The 14920-nt window shown below is 46.8% G+C and overlaps 1 long non-coding RNA gene across 1 annotated transcript in view; it reads left to right on the top strand.

The window, feature by feature from the left end:
* Window positions 1–8205, top strand: part of LOC112076316 (uncharacterized) — a 12186-nt gene extending 3981 nt beyond the window's left edge. The window contains exons 2-3 of the long non-coding RNA XR_011477679.1: window positions 6860–8038; window positions 8172–8205. This is a non-coding gene — a long non-coding RNA (uncharacterized lncRNA). The remainder of the gene's footprint in view (window positions 1–6859; window positions 8039–8171) is intronic.
* The last annotated feature ends 6715 nt before the right edge of the window (window positions 8206–14920 follow it).

A 14920-nucleotide genomic window follows, 5' to 3' on the forward strand; every position in this document is an offset into this window, starting at 1 on the left:
GACCATTCATCTCCTGACGAGCCAGGACACAGCCTGAGATCCTCTGGCAGGCCACTGTTGACCATTTCAAAGTCTAGATTGAAAATGAAAAGAGACATTTGCCATTAGGACCCATAGGTCTTCCAGAGGAGATCAGGCCTGCAGATTCAGGGCCTCTTTTATATCCTGAAGAAACACTTTTTTAAGATGCTTTTAATGTAGGATTTCAATGCTTCACTTCTAGTCCTTAGATAACTGTGCTGTGTTTTGCTTTTTCATGTATTATTTCTTACATTGTTAGCCCATAAAGCCTTAAGTGTTATTACAGCCAGGAAGAGCTATTGGATATCAGAGAGACGTCAACTTACAACCAGAATTACGACCAGGAATATTTATTTATTTATTTATTTCACCTTTATTTAACCAGGTAGGCCAGTTGAGAACAAGTTCTCATTGACAACTGCGACCTGGCCAAGATAAAGCAAAGCAGTGCAACAAAAACACAGAGTTACACATAAACAAATGTACAGTCAATAACACAATAGAACAATCTATGTACAGTGTGTGCAAATGTAGAAGAGTAGGGAGGTAAGGCACTAAATAGGCCATAGAGGCGAAATAATTACAATTTAGTATTAACACTGGAGTGATAGATGTGCAGATGATGATGTGCAAGTAGAGATACTGGTGTGCAAAGGAGCAAGAGGATAAGTAACAATATGGGGATGAGGTAGTTGGGTGTGCTATTTACAGATTACAGTGATCGGTAAGCTGCTCCGACAGCTGATGCTTAAATAAGACTTTCCCAAAGCGGATCCTTTGTCTGCACCTCCTTGAGCATTTTAATTGATTCCAGGAACCGACCCAAAACAACACAGTCAGAGGACTGGTTGTTTTTATGCCGGAGCGTTCTTCTAATGAGGCTTCAGATGCACGCACACCACCCACCGCTTCCGAGTATATTACTCGTAATGTCCTTTTTCAGTTGTCGGGCAAGAGTTGTTTTCCAAAGAGATATCCGGGATAGTAACATACTCTGTTTCACGGAAACATGGCTTATCTAGGACATGATGTCGGAGTCAGTACAGCCAACGGGATTTTCAGTGCATCGCGCCGACAGGTATAAACATCTCTCCAGTAAGAAGAAAGTCGGGGTGTATGTTTCATGACTCATGGTGTAATTGTAACAACATACAGGAACTCAAGTCCTTTTGTTCACCTGACCTAGAATTTCTCACAATAAAATACTGACCGTATTATCTCCCAAGAGAACTCTCCTCAGATATTGTCACAGCCGTGTATATCCCCCGCAAGCGGATACCAAGAAGGCCATCAAGGAACTTCACTGGACTTTATGCAAACTGGAAACCATATACCCTGAGGCTACATTTATTGTAGCTGGGGATTTTAACAAAGCTAATTTGAGAACAAGACTAGCTAAATTTTATCAGCATATCGAATGCTCTAGCGAGTAACACGCTCGACCATTACTACTATAACTTCCGCAATGCATACAAGGCCCTCCTTTTGGCAAATCTGACCATGACTCCATCTTGTTGCCCCCCTCCTATAGGCAGAAACTAAAACAGGAAGCGCCCGTGCTTAAGTCTATCCAACACTGGTCTGACCAATCGGATTCCACGCTTCAAGATTGCTTCGATCACCTGGACTAGGATAAGTTACGGGTAGCCTCAGAGAACAACATTGATGTATACGCTGACTCGGTGAGCGAGTTAATAAGGAAGTGTATAGGAGATGTTGTACCCACTTTGACAATGAAAACCTTCCCGAACCAGAAACCGTGGATTGATGGCAGCATTCGCGCAAAACTNATAAGGAAGTGTATAGGAGATGTTGTACCCACTTTGACAATGAAAACCTTCCCGAACCAGAAACCGTGGATTGATGGCAGCATTCGCGCAAAACTGAAAGCACGTACTGTACCACCGCATTTAATCATGGCAAGGCAACTGGGAATATGGCCGAATATAAAACAGTGTAGTTATTCCATCCGTAAGGCAATCAAACAAGCAAAGTTTCAGTATAGAGACAAAGTGGAGTCGCAATACAACGGCTCAAACACGAGACGTATGGGGCAGGTTCTACAGACAATCACRGATTACAGCCCTGTCGKAGACATCAACGTCTTGCTTCCAGACAAATTAAAAAACTTGCGCGCTTTGATGACAATACAGTGCCACCGATGCGGCCCGCTACCAAAGACTGTGGGCTCTCCTTCTCCATGGTCAACATGAGTAAAACATTTAAAAGTGTTAACCCTCGCAAGGCTGCGGGCCCAGACGGCATCCCTAGCTGCGTCCTCAGAGCATGCGCAGACCAGCTGGCTGGTGCGTTTATGGACATATTCAATCTCTCCCTATCCCAGTCTGCTGTACCCACATGCTTCAAGATGGCCACCATTGTTCCTGTACCCAAAAAAGCAAAGGTAACTGAACTAAATGACTATCGCCCCGTACCACTCACTTCTGTCATCATAAAGTGCTTTGAGAGACTAGTCAAGGACCATATCACCTCCACCCTACCTGATACCATAGACCCAATTCAATTTGCTTACCACCCCAATAGGTCCACAGACGATGCAATCACCATCACACTGCACACTGCCCTRTCTCATCTGTACAAGAGGAATACCTATGTAAGAATGCTGTTCATTGACTACAGCTCATCATTCAACACCATAGTACCCTCCAAACTCGTCATTAAGCTCGAGACCCTGGGCCTCGACCCCGCCCTGTGAAACTGGGTCCTGGACTTCCTGACGGGCCGCCCCCTGGTGGTGAGGGTAGGTAACAACATCTCCACCCCCTGATCCTCAACACTGGGGCCCCACAAGGGTGCGTTCTGAGCCCTCTCCTGTACACCATGTTCACCCACGACTGCGTGGCCATGCACACCTCCAACTTAAGCATCAAGTTTGCAGATGACACAACAGTGGTAGGTTTGATTACTGAAAATGACAAGACAGCCTACAGGGAGGAGGTGAGGGCCCTCGGAGTGTGGTGTCAGGAAAATAACCTCTCACTCAACGTCAGCAAAACAAAAGAGATGATTGTGGACTTCAGGAAACAGCAGAGGGAGCACCCCCCTATCCACATCGACGGGACAGTAGTGGAGAAGGTGGAAAGTTTTAAGTTCCTCGGCGTACACATCACGGACAAACTGTAATGGTCCACCCAAACAGACAGCGTGGTGAAGAAGGCACAGCAGCGTCTCTTCAACCTCAGGAGACTGAAGAAATTCGGCTTGTCACCAAAAACACTCACAAACATTTACAGATGCACAATCGAGAGCATCCTGTCGGGCTGTATCACTGCCTGGTACGGCAACTGCACCGCCCTCAACCACAGGGCTCTCCAGAGGGTAGTGAGGTCTGCACAACGCATCACTGGGGGCAAACTACATGCCCTCCAGGACACCTAATCCACCCGATGTCACAGGAAGGCCAAAAAGATCATCAAGGACAACAACCACCCGAGCCACTACCTGTTCATCCCGCTATATTTTGTACTTATATATTCTTATCCCATTCCTTTACTAGATTGTGTGTATTAGGTTTTGTTGTGGAATTGTTAGATATTACCTGTTAGATACTGCTGCACTGTCAGATCTAGAAGCATAAGCATTTCACTACACTCACAATAACATCGTGCTAGAACCATGTAGACGTGACCAATAACATTTTATTGTATTTCTCCATCTGTATTCAACACCCACTGCTGGTGATTATTGTGTTGTTACAGACAGTGGCTAGATGTCTAGTACAGCCTAGTGCCTCTGTTTACCTCAGCACACTGCAGACAGACTGCGTGCTAGTTATGATGCTCATTGACTATCTATGCAGCCAACTATACACTGGTGAACAAAGCATAATTGAGCTGCACCCCATTTTGCCCTCAGAACAGCCTCAATCGTCGAGACATGGACTACACTGTGTCGAAAGCATTCCACAGGGATGCTGGCCCATTTTGACTACATGCTTCCCACAGTTGTGTCAAGTTGGCTGGATGTCTCCTTGGGTGGTGGACCATTCTTGATACACACAGGAACCTGTTCAGTGTGAAAAACCCAGCAGTTTGCAGTTCTTGACACACTCAAACCGGTGAGCCAGGCACCTACTACATACCCTGTTCAAAGGCACTTAAATATTTTGTCTCGCCGCTTCACCATCTGAATGGCACACATACAATCCATGTCTCAATTGCTCAAGGCTTGAAAATCATTCTTTAACCCGTCTCCTCCCCTTCAACTACAATTTTGAAGTGGATTTAACAAGTGACATCAATAAGGGATCATAGCTTTCACCTGGATTCACCTGGTCAGTCTGTCATGGAAAGAGCAGGTGTACCTAATGCGTTGTATACTCAATGTTGGCCCATGTGACAGATCTTATCAGACTCAGTGTTGGCCCATGGTAGTTAGCGTAGACTCTGATCTGCACTGGAACACCACTGGATGTTAGGTAGACTCTGATCTACACTGGAACACCACTGGTAGTTAGGTAGACTCTCTGAATCTGCACTGGAACACCACTGGTAGTTAGGTAGACTCTGATCTACACTGGAACACCACTGGTAGTTAGTAGACTCTGATCTACACTGGAACACCACTGGTAGTTAGGTAGACTCTGATCTACACTGGAACACCACTGGTAGTAGGTAGACTCTGATCTACACTGGAACACCACTGGTAGGTAGGTAGACTCTGATCTACACTGGAACACCACTGGTAGTTAGGTAGACTCTGATCTACACTGGAACACCACTGGTAGTTAGGTAGACTCTGATCTACACTGGAACACCACTGTAGTTAGGTAGACTCTGATCTACACTGGAACACCACTGGTAGGTACGACACTCTGATCTGCACTGGAACACCACTGGTAGTTAGGTAGACTCTGATCTACACTGGAACACCACTGGTAGTTAGTAGACTCTGATCTACACTGGAACACCACTGGTAGTTAGTAGACTCTGATCTACACTGAACACCAATGGTAGTTAGGTAGACTCTGATCTACATCGAACACACTCACGTAGTTAAGTAGACCTGATCTACACGATGGAACACCACTGGTAGTTAGGTAGACTCTGATCTACACTGGAACACCACTGGTAGTTAGGTAGACTCTGATCCACACTGGAACACCACTGGTAGTTAGTAGACTCTGATCTACACTGGAACACCACTGGTAGTTAGGTAGACTCTGATCTACACTGGAACACCACTGGTAGTTAGTAGACTCTTGCTACTCACTGGAACACCACTGTAGTTAGGTAGACTCTGATCTCACTGGAACACCACTGGTAGTAGGTAGACTCTGATCTACACTGGAACACCACTGGTAGTTAGGTAGACTCTGATCTACACTGGAACACCACTGGTAGTTAGGTAGACTCTGATCTACACTGAACACCACTCGTGTGTAGTTTAGTAGACTCTGATCTACACTGGAACACCACTGGTAGGTAGGAAACTCTGATCTTGACACTGAGGAACACCACTGGTAGTTATGGTGTTGGTAGACTCTGATTCTACACTGGAACACCACTGGTAGTTAGGTAGACTCTGATCTACACTGGACACCACTAGGTAGTTAGGTAGACTCTATCTACACGGAACACCATGGTAGTTAGGTAGACTAGATCTACTGACTACACTGGAACACAACACTGGAGTTAGGTAGACTCTGATCTACACTGGAACCACCACTGGTATAGGTAGACTGATCTGATCTACACTGGAACACCACTGGTAGTTAGGTAGACTCTGATCTCACATGGAACACCACTGGTAGTTAGGTAGACTCTGATCTACACTGGAACACCACTGTAGTTAGGTAGACTCTGACATGCCACTGGAACACCACTGTAGGTAGGTAGACTCTGATCTACACTGGAACACCACTGGTAGTTAGGTAGACTCTGATCTACACTGGAACCACCACTGGTAGTTAGTAGACTCTGATCTCACTGGAACACCACTGGTAGTTAGTAGACTCTGATCTACACTGGAACACCACTGGTAGTTAGGTAGACTCTGATCTACACTGGAACACCACTGGTAGTTAGGTAGACTCTGATCTACACTGGAACACCACTGGTAGTTAGGGAGACTCTGATCTACATTGGAACACCACTGGTAGTTAGGTAGACTCTGATCTACACTGGAAAACCACTGGTAGTTAGGTTGACTCTGATCTACACTGGAACACCACTGGTAGTTAGGTAGACTCTGATCTACATGGAACACCACTGGTAGTTAGGTAGACTCTGATCTACACTGGAACACCACTGGTAGTTAGGTAGACTCTGATCTACACTGGAACCCACTGGTAGTTAGGTAGACTCTGATCTACACTGGGGACACCACTGGTAGTTAGGTAGACTCTGATCTACACTGGAACACCACTGGTAGTTAGGTAAGACTCTGATCTACACTGGAACAACCACTGGTAGTTTAGGTAGACTCTGATCTACACTGGAACACCACTGGTAGTTAGTAGGACTTCTGCATCTACATGGAACACCACTGGCTACTTAGGTAGACCTTCTGATCTACACTGGAACACCACTGGTAGTTAGGTAGACTCTGATCTACACTGGAACACCACTGGTAGTTAGGTAGACTCTGATCTACACTGGAGCACCACTGGTAGTTAGGTAGACTCTGGTCTACACTGGAACACCACTGGTAGTTAGGTAACTCTGGTAATGTAGAGGAAGGTCAGGTTGGTTCATTTCAGTAACCAATCTGAACACCAGTGTTGGTTTGAATCAGACAAAACATAATCACTGTTGTTATATTGCTCTAGTGCTACTCCCCTGTTTCTAACTCTGTTCTCTCTCTCTGTCTCTCACAGATGTTTTATTCCCGTGGAAGAAATGGAGGAGTCTTCTATGTCTATTTTGCACATGTTAATGGACATCCTGCATTGATCATTTAATTAAAGTTTCACACAACGTTAAATAGAAAGTGAAGATGTGATGAAGTCAAAGGTAAAAATAAACATTTCCTACAGAAAAAAACCCCCATCAACTTCTCACAACAACAACAGCAGGTTCTAACAGAGAACTGCAGTGCTGCACAGAAGCAGACATCATTGATTGGACAACACAGAAGCAGACATCATTGATTGGACAACACAGAAGCAGACATCATTGATTGGACAACACAGAAGCAGGACTGTGTTTCCATGGAGCTCCAGGCTTGTTAGTGGATCTGAGACTGATAAGACTTCTTCTCAGCAGCACAGCGGACTGATTCCATTCTCCAAGTTTAAAAAAACGAACTTTTTCATTCATTATTCAGTGAATTTTGAGACACCTGTAAAAGATCCCAATATCCCCTTTGTCATCATTTGTGGTGACATACAGCTAACTCATCATGCCAAAGACTTGTCTTGGAGAAGGTTTCCCACAATCCTCAGCTTCCTTAAGCCTGTGTATAAGGGATGGACCCAGAGAATTCCAGGAATCTGTATCTGACATCCCGACAACCAACATGACGTCACGATATAAACAACAACACATGACATAAACAACAACATAACAGAGAACTAAAACACACWTTGGAGAAATCCTGAATAAGAATTCTATAGCCGTTATTGGTTTGTTTAGCTTTCTACTGCACCCAGCGATCAGCAAGAGAGTAGAGATGTTTAAAACACTGTGGATTTGAGAGCAATTCATCTCCATCAGCGTCGTCTGTTTGGGACTTTACTATTGAAGAAGTAGATTGCCATACAATACGTGACTTTAAAAGGATAAGGGTCTATCTGTAAAAAGATGATTCTGAGGTATTTGGCTTTAAAGTTCCCGAAACCTCATTGGTTTGAACGGTGTGATCAATTTTAACATGTAGTCTTTACCAACATATTTACAGCACTATATAGGTAGACATTGTACAGAACAAAAATATTTCAATAACTCCATTTTCACAAAAAATGCCGATAGAACCATTCAATTCCAAGCTCTCGATTAGGCCCTCAGTCCTCTGGCAGGTGGACTATATACTCTGTAGAAAGTCAAGCTCAAAATTAGTTCTTAGTCTCTGGGCAGGTGGACTATATACTCTGTAGAAAGTCAAAGCTCATCGACATTACGCCTCAGTCCTCTGGCAGGTGTGGACTTTATACTCTGATTTAGCTTGTAAGAAAGTCAACTCTCGATTAGGCCTCTTAGTCCTCTGGCAGGTGGACATATATACTCTGTAGAAAGACAAGCTCAAAATGAGTTCCTTAGTCCTCTGGCAGGTGGACTATATACTCTGTAGAAAGACGATCTCGATTAGGCCTCAGTCCTCTGGCAGGTGGACTATATACTCTGTAGAAAGTCAAGCTCTCGATTAGGCCCTTAGTCCTCTGGCAGGTGGACTATAAACTCTGTAGAAAGACAGGAGTTTAATTTATAGTTCCATTGCCTTTTGAAAATGTGTTTTTTTGCGGTTTACAATTGAATAGGCAATATCTCACAAGTTCATATTATTACAAGGAATACTGTTGTGCTTTATTACATGTTTATTATTGAATAATAAATAACAACACGTGGTCTACACACGGGGTCTACACACGGGGGTTACACACGGGGTCTTACAACACGGGGTCTACACACGTGGTCTACACACGGGGTCTACATCACCGGGTCTACACACGGTATCTACACACGGGGTCTAACACACGGGGTCTACACACGTGGTCTACACACGGGATCTGCCATACACGGGATCTACACACGGGTCTCCACACGGGGTCTACACACAGGATCTACACACGGGATCTGCACACACAGGATCTAACACACACACAGGATCTCACACACACACAGGATCTACCCACACACACATGACTACACACACACATGATCTTACACACACACAGGATCTACACACAACAGAATCTACACACACAAATCTACAACACAGGATCTACACACACATGACTCTACACACACATATCTACACACATGATCTCACCACTGATCTACACACAGATCTACACACACATGATCTACACACAGGATCTACACACACACACACGGATCTACACACAGGATCTACACACACAGGATCTACACACAGGATCTACACACACACATGATCACACACTACCACACAGGAATCTACACACACAATTCACACACAATGATCTACACACATAATCTACAACACATAATCTACACACACAGGATCATTGTTTTTTCAGACATTCAGAACGGCTTAATTCTCCATGATCAATATTTTGTAAAAACTATGATACGTATCTTTAAAATGAAAAGAAAAGTGTATTAATTAATAATGTATGTATTAGCTTTAGATTCTTGTAACCTGTACCTGGGTTATTTTTATAGATATATATATACAATGAGAGGTTGTTCATTAAATTGACCATTTCACAATGAGTAGCATCTCTCTGTCATTTCTTTCTGTCGATAACTGCATAACACATTCCCAAGCTGTGCAACATGCAACATTGTTCCTGTTCCAAGAAACGAAGGTAACTGAGCTAAACGACTACGCCCCGTAGCACCACTTCGTCATCATGAAGTGCTTTGGAGAGACTAGTCAAGGACCATATCACCTCCACCCTACCTGACACCCTAGACCCACTCCAATTTACTTACCGACCCAATAGGTCCACAGACGACGCAATCGCAACCACACTGCACACTGCCCTAACCCATCTGGACAAGAGGAATACCTATTGTGGGAGAAATGCTGTTCATCGACTACAGCTCAGAATTTAACACCATAGTACCTCCAAACTCGTCATCAAGCTCGAGACCCTGGGTCTCGACCCGCCCTGTGCAACTGGGTCCCTGGAATCCTGACGGGCCGCCCAGGTGGTGAAGGTAGGTAAAACATCTCACCCGCTGATCCTCAACATTGGGGCCCCACAAGGGTGCGTTCTGAGCCCTCTCCTGTACTCCCTGTTCACCCACGACTGCGTGGCCATGCACGCCTCAACTCAATCATCAAGTTTGCGGATGACACTACAGTGGTAGGCTTGATTACAACAACGACGAGACGGCCTACAGGGAGGAGGTGAGGGCCCTCGGAGTGTGGTGTCAGGAAAATAACCTCAAACTCAACGTCAACAAAACAAAGGAGATGATTGTGGACTTCAGGAAACGCAGAGGGAGCACCCCCCTATCCACATCGACGGGACAGTAGTGGAGAAGGTGGAAGTTTTAAGTTCCTCGGTGTACACATCCCGGACAAACTGAATTGGTCACCCACACAGACAGCGTTGTGAAGAAGGCGCAGCAGCGCCTCTTCACTCAGGAGGCTGAAGAAATTCGGCTTGTCACCAAAGCACTCACAACTTCTACAGATGCACAATCGAGAGCATCCGTCGGGCTGTATCACCGCCTGGTACGGCAACTGCTCTCGCCACAACCGTAAGGCTCTCCAGAGGTTAGTTGAGTATCTGGAGTTCCTGTCTGGAGCAGTCAGAGTGGTACATCCCAAACTGCATTCATATTCCCTGTCTGGAGCAGTCAGAGTGGTACATCCCAAATGGGAACATGCTCCCTGGTCAAAAGTAGTGCACTACATCGGGAGTGGTGGTGCCATTAAGGACACAGACAATGTCTCTACAACCCAGAGACCCGAGGAGAGAATATCATCCTGAATGTTATTCCAGTCAGTTCTCACAGGAAGCAAAATAAATTAGACAGTGAGACTTCTCTCCCTAAACAAAAAAGCTGTTAACCAGGAGCAGAAAAATTAGACAGTTGAGACTTCTCTCCCTAAACAAAGCTGTTAACAGAAGCAGAATTAAATTAGAAAAAACAGTGAGACTTCTCTCCCCTAAACAAAGCTGTTAACCAGGAAGCAGAATAAATTAGACAGTGAGACTTCTCTCCCCTAAACAAAGCTGTTACCCAGGAAGCAKAATAAATTAGACGTAAGTATACATAAGTAAATGTAATTGGTAAAATAGAATTACAGTGCTTTCGGAAAGTATTCAGACCACGTCCCTTTTCCACATGTTGTTACATCACAGCCTTATTCCAAAATGTATTAAATATATGTTTTCCCCTTCTCAATCTACAAACAATACCCTATAATTTCAAAGCGAAACAGGTGTTTCGAAATATTTGCAAATTTACTAAACATAAAAAACATAAAAATCTGATTTACATAAGTATTCAGACCCTTTGCTATGAGACTTGAAATTGAACTCAGGTGCATCCTGTTTCCATTGATAATTCTTGAGATGTTTCTGCAACCTGATTGGCGTCCACCTGTGGTAAATTCAATTGATTGGACATGATTTGGAAAGGCACACACCTGTCTATATAAAGTCCCACAGTTGACAGTGCATKTCAGAGCGAAAACCAAGCCAGGTGTAACGGGTTTCGTCCTCTTCGTCTGACGAGGAGTAGTATGAATGATCGGAGGACGAATGCGCAGCGTGGTAAGTGTCCATAATGATAATTTAATATATCAAAACGAACACTGAACGAAAATAACAAAAGTACAAACAACCCGAAACAGTCCCATATGGGGAAAACACTAACACAGGAAACAACCACCCACAAAACACAAAGAAAAACAGGCTACCTAAATATGGCTCCCAATCAGAGACAACGACTGACACCTGCCTCTGATTGGGAACCACACCAGGCCACCAATGCCCACCCACATCACACTCTGACCAAACAAAACATAGAAACATACAAAGCAATCTATGGTCAGGGCGTGACACCAGGAGGTTGAAGGAATTGTCAATAGCGCTCCGAGACAGTATTGCGTGGAGGCACAGATCTGGGGAAGGGTACCACAACATTTCTGCAGCATTGAAGGTCCCCAAGAACACAGTGGCCTCCATCATTCTTACATGGAAGAAGTTTGGAACCACCAAGACCCTTCCTAGAGCTGACTGCCCGGTCAAACTGAGCAATCGGGGGAGAAGGGCTTTGGTCAGGGACCCTAGATAGCAGCATCAGCCTTGCTGGAGGACTCTAGATACCAGCATCAGCCCTGCTGGAGGACCCTAGATACCAGCATCAGCCTTGCTGGAGAACCCTAGATACCAGCATCAGCCCTGCTGGAGGACCCTAGATACCAGCATCAGCCCTGCTGGAGGACCCTAGATGCCATCCCCCACCTAACCAAGAGTCGCCGCTCCCATTCACTAAGCCACAGAGTCACCCTCCTCCACTAACCTGCCAGGTCTCCCTCATCCACATACACAGAGTCTCCCTCTGCCAACTACAACGAGAGTCACCCCTCCTCCACCTAACCCAGAGTCTCCCCCTCCTCGCACCTACCAACAGTACCGCTGTGCCTCCAGCGTACCCAGGTCTCTTCCCTCCTCCACCTAACACAGAGTCCACCTCCTACACTAACCACAGAGTCTCCCCTCTCCACAACACAGAGTCACCCGTCTCCACCTAACCACAGGTATCCCCTCCTCCACCTAACCAGAGTCTCCCTCCTCCACCTAACCCAGAGTCACCCTCCTCCGACTAACCACGAGTCACGCCGGCCCTACCCCTTAGAGCTACGGCTCTCCGACCTAACCAGAGAGTACCTGCTCCTCCACCTAACCCCAGAGAGTCTGCCTCCTCCACTAACCAGCAGAGTCAGCTCCTTCCACCTAATACAGAGTGTACTCTTCCTCTCACCTCAACCCAGAGTCACCCTCCTACCCTAACCCAGAGTCACCCTCTCCACCCCTACACTCACTCCTACCACGAGATACTCTCCTACAGTCCCTCCTCCACCTACAGCAGAGTTAGCTCCTGCCACACCTACCAGAGTCCACCGCCCTGCCACTAGACCCACGAGATCACCGCTCCCTCCACCGTAACACCAGAGTCCCGCTCACTGCTACCACACTTACCACAGGTCACCTCCTTCACAACCCCAGAGTACTCCCGTCCACCTAAACCAAGAGTCATCCTCTCTCCACCTAACCACAGATTTACGTCGCTGGCCACCTAACCCAGGTTCTGCCTCTACCTAACCGCAGAGTATACCTCTCCTCACCTAACACCAGAGTCGTCCCTCCTCCACCTAACCACGATCACCCTCCTGCCACATAACCAAGAGTCGACGCCCTCCTTCCCCTTACCAGAGATTTACTGCTCTCGCCTAACCAGCCCCTCCATCACACAGAGTCCCCCCCTACCGAGTCACCCTCTCCACTATCCACGAGTAAACCCCCCACTCACAGAGTCACCTCCTCCTCTCGACCTAACCACAGGAGTTCGACCCTCTCCACCTAACGACAGAGTTACGCTCTCACCTAACCACAGAGTACCCTCCTCACTAACCCAGAGTCTGCTCCCTAGGTCACTCTCCACCTACCCCAAGAGTCCACCCTCCTCCACTAACCCAGAGACTGGGTCTCCATACGCGAACCTCCTCCACACTACCCAGAGGTATCCCTGCCTCCAACCTAACCAGAGTCCCCCTCCTCCACCTACCAAGAGTCTCCTCCTACGACCTAACCCAGGAGCTCACCCCTCTCCACCTAACCCAGAGTCTCCCCTCTCCACTAACCCGCAGAGTTACTGGCTCCTCCCGCACTATCCCAGCAGTCATTGCTACATACCCATACTACCTCATCCCTAACCACACGCAAGATCTCCGCTCTCACCTAACCCGAGTCATATGCTCTTTCACACCACTGCTAGACGTACTGCTCTCTCCACTCTCTCTCCTTCCATTGTGAGAGTCATAGTTACCACGCGCGTTTACACGCGCTTCATTGAATTTCTTCATTTGGACTTTTGAGGAGCACCGGGCAAAACGGGGCTTATCTCCTTAGAATATCAGCCATTTGAATTGCGGTGGAGCTGCATCCGGAGAAGTAGGACTCTTTTCCAGCACTTAGAGGCTGGCGTCAGTGCGACTACTAGTCGTCATCGATGTGCTAAAGCCTACTTGGAGAAGAGACGAAGACTGACGTTGATATCTAGGGTCTCCAGCAGGGCTGATGCTGGTATCTAGGGTCCTCCAGCAGGGCTTTGACGCTGGTATATAGGGTCCTCCAGCAGGCTGAGCGTGGTATCTAGGGTCCTCCGAGGACTGGAACGCTGGGTATGCTAGGGTCTCCAGCAGGGCTGAGTGCTGGGTATCTAGGGTCCTCCAGCAGGGGCTGACGCTGGTTCATCTAGGGTCCTCCAGCAGGGCTGGTTAGCTGCTATCTAGGGTCCTCCAGCAGGGCTGATGCTGGTTTCTTCTGTAGGGTCCTCCAGAAGGGCTGATGCTGCTAGTCTAAGGGTCGCTCCAGCAGGGCTGATGCTGGCATCTCTAGGGTCCTCCAGAGGGCTGATGCTGGCATTAGGGTCCTCCAGCGGGCTGATGCTGGGTATCTAGGGTCCTCAGCAGGGCTGATGGGGTGGTATTAGGGTTCTCAGCAAGGCTGATGCTGGTATCTAGGGTCCTGCCAGCAGGGGCTGATGCTGGTATGCTAGAGTCCTCCAGCAAGGCTTGATGCTGCTATCTAGGTCCTGACCTAAAGCCCTTCTCCGCGATTGCTCAGTTTGACCGGGCAGTCAGCTCTAGGAAGCGGTCTTGGTGGTTCCGAACTTCTTCCATGTAAGAATGATGGAGGCCAACTGTGTTCTTGGGACTTTCAATGGCTGCAGAAATGTTGTGGTACCTTCCCCGATCTGTCTCACGCATAGCTGTCTCGGAGCGCTAGTTGAACAATTCCTTCAACCTCCCTGGTGTGCACGCCCTGACCATAGATTGCTTTGTATGTTTCGTTCTGTTTTGTTTGGTCAGAGTGTGATGTGGGGTGGGCATTGGTGGCCTGGTGTGGTTCCCGAATTAGAGGCAGGTGTCAGTCGTTGTTTCTGATTGGGAGCGATATTTAGGTAGCCTGTTTTTTTTTGTGTTTTTGGTGGTTGTGTTCTGTGTTAGTGGTTTTCGCCGCATAGGGATGTTGTCGGTTTTGTTGTGTACT

The sequence above is a fragment of the Salvelinus sp. IW2-2015 genome, unplaced genomic scaffold (assembly GCF_002910315.2).
Source record: "Salvelinus sp. IW2-2015 unplaced genomic scaffold, ASM291031v2 Un_scaffold3688, whole genome shotgun sequence".
In the NCBI taxonomy this organism is placed as follows: domain Eukaryota; kingdom Metazoa; phylum Chordata; class Actinopteri; order Salmoniformes; family Salmonidae; genus Salvelinus; species Salvelinus sp. IW2-2015.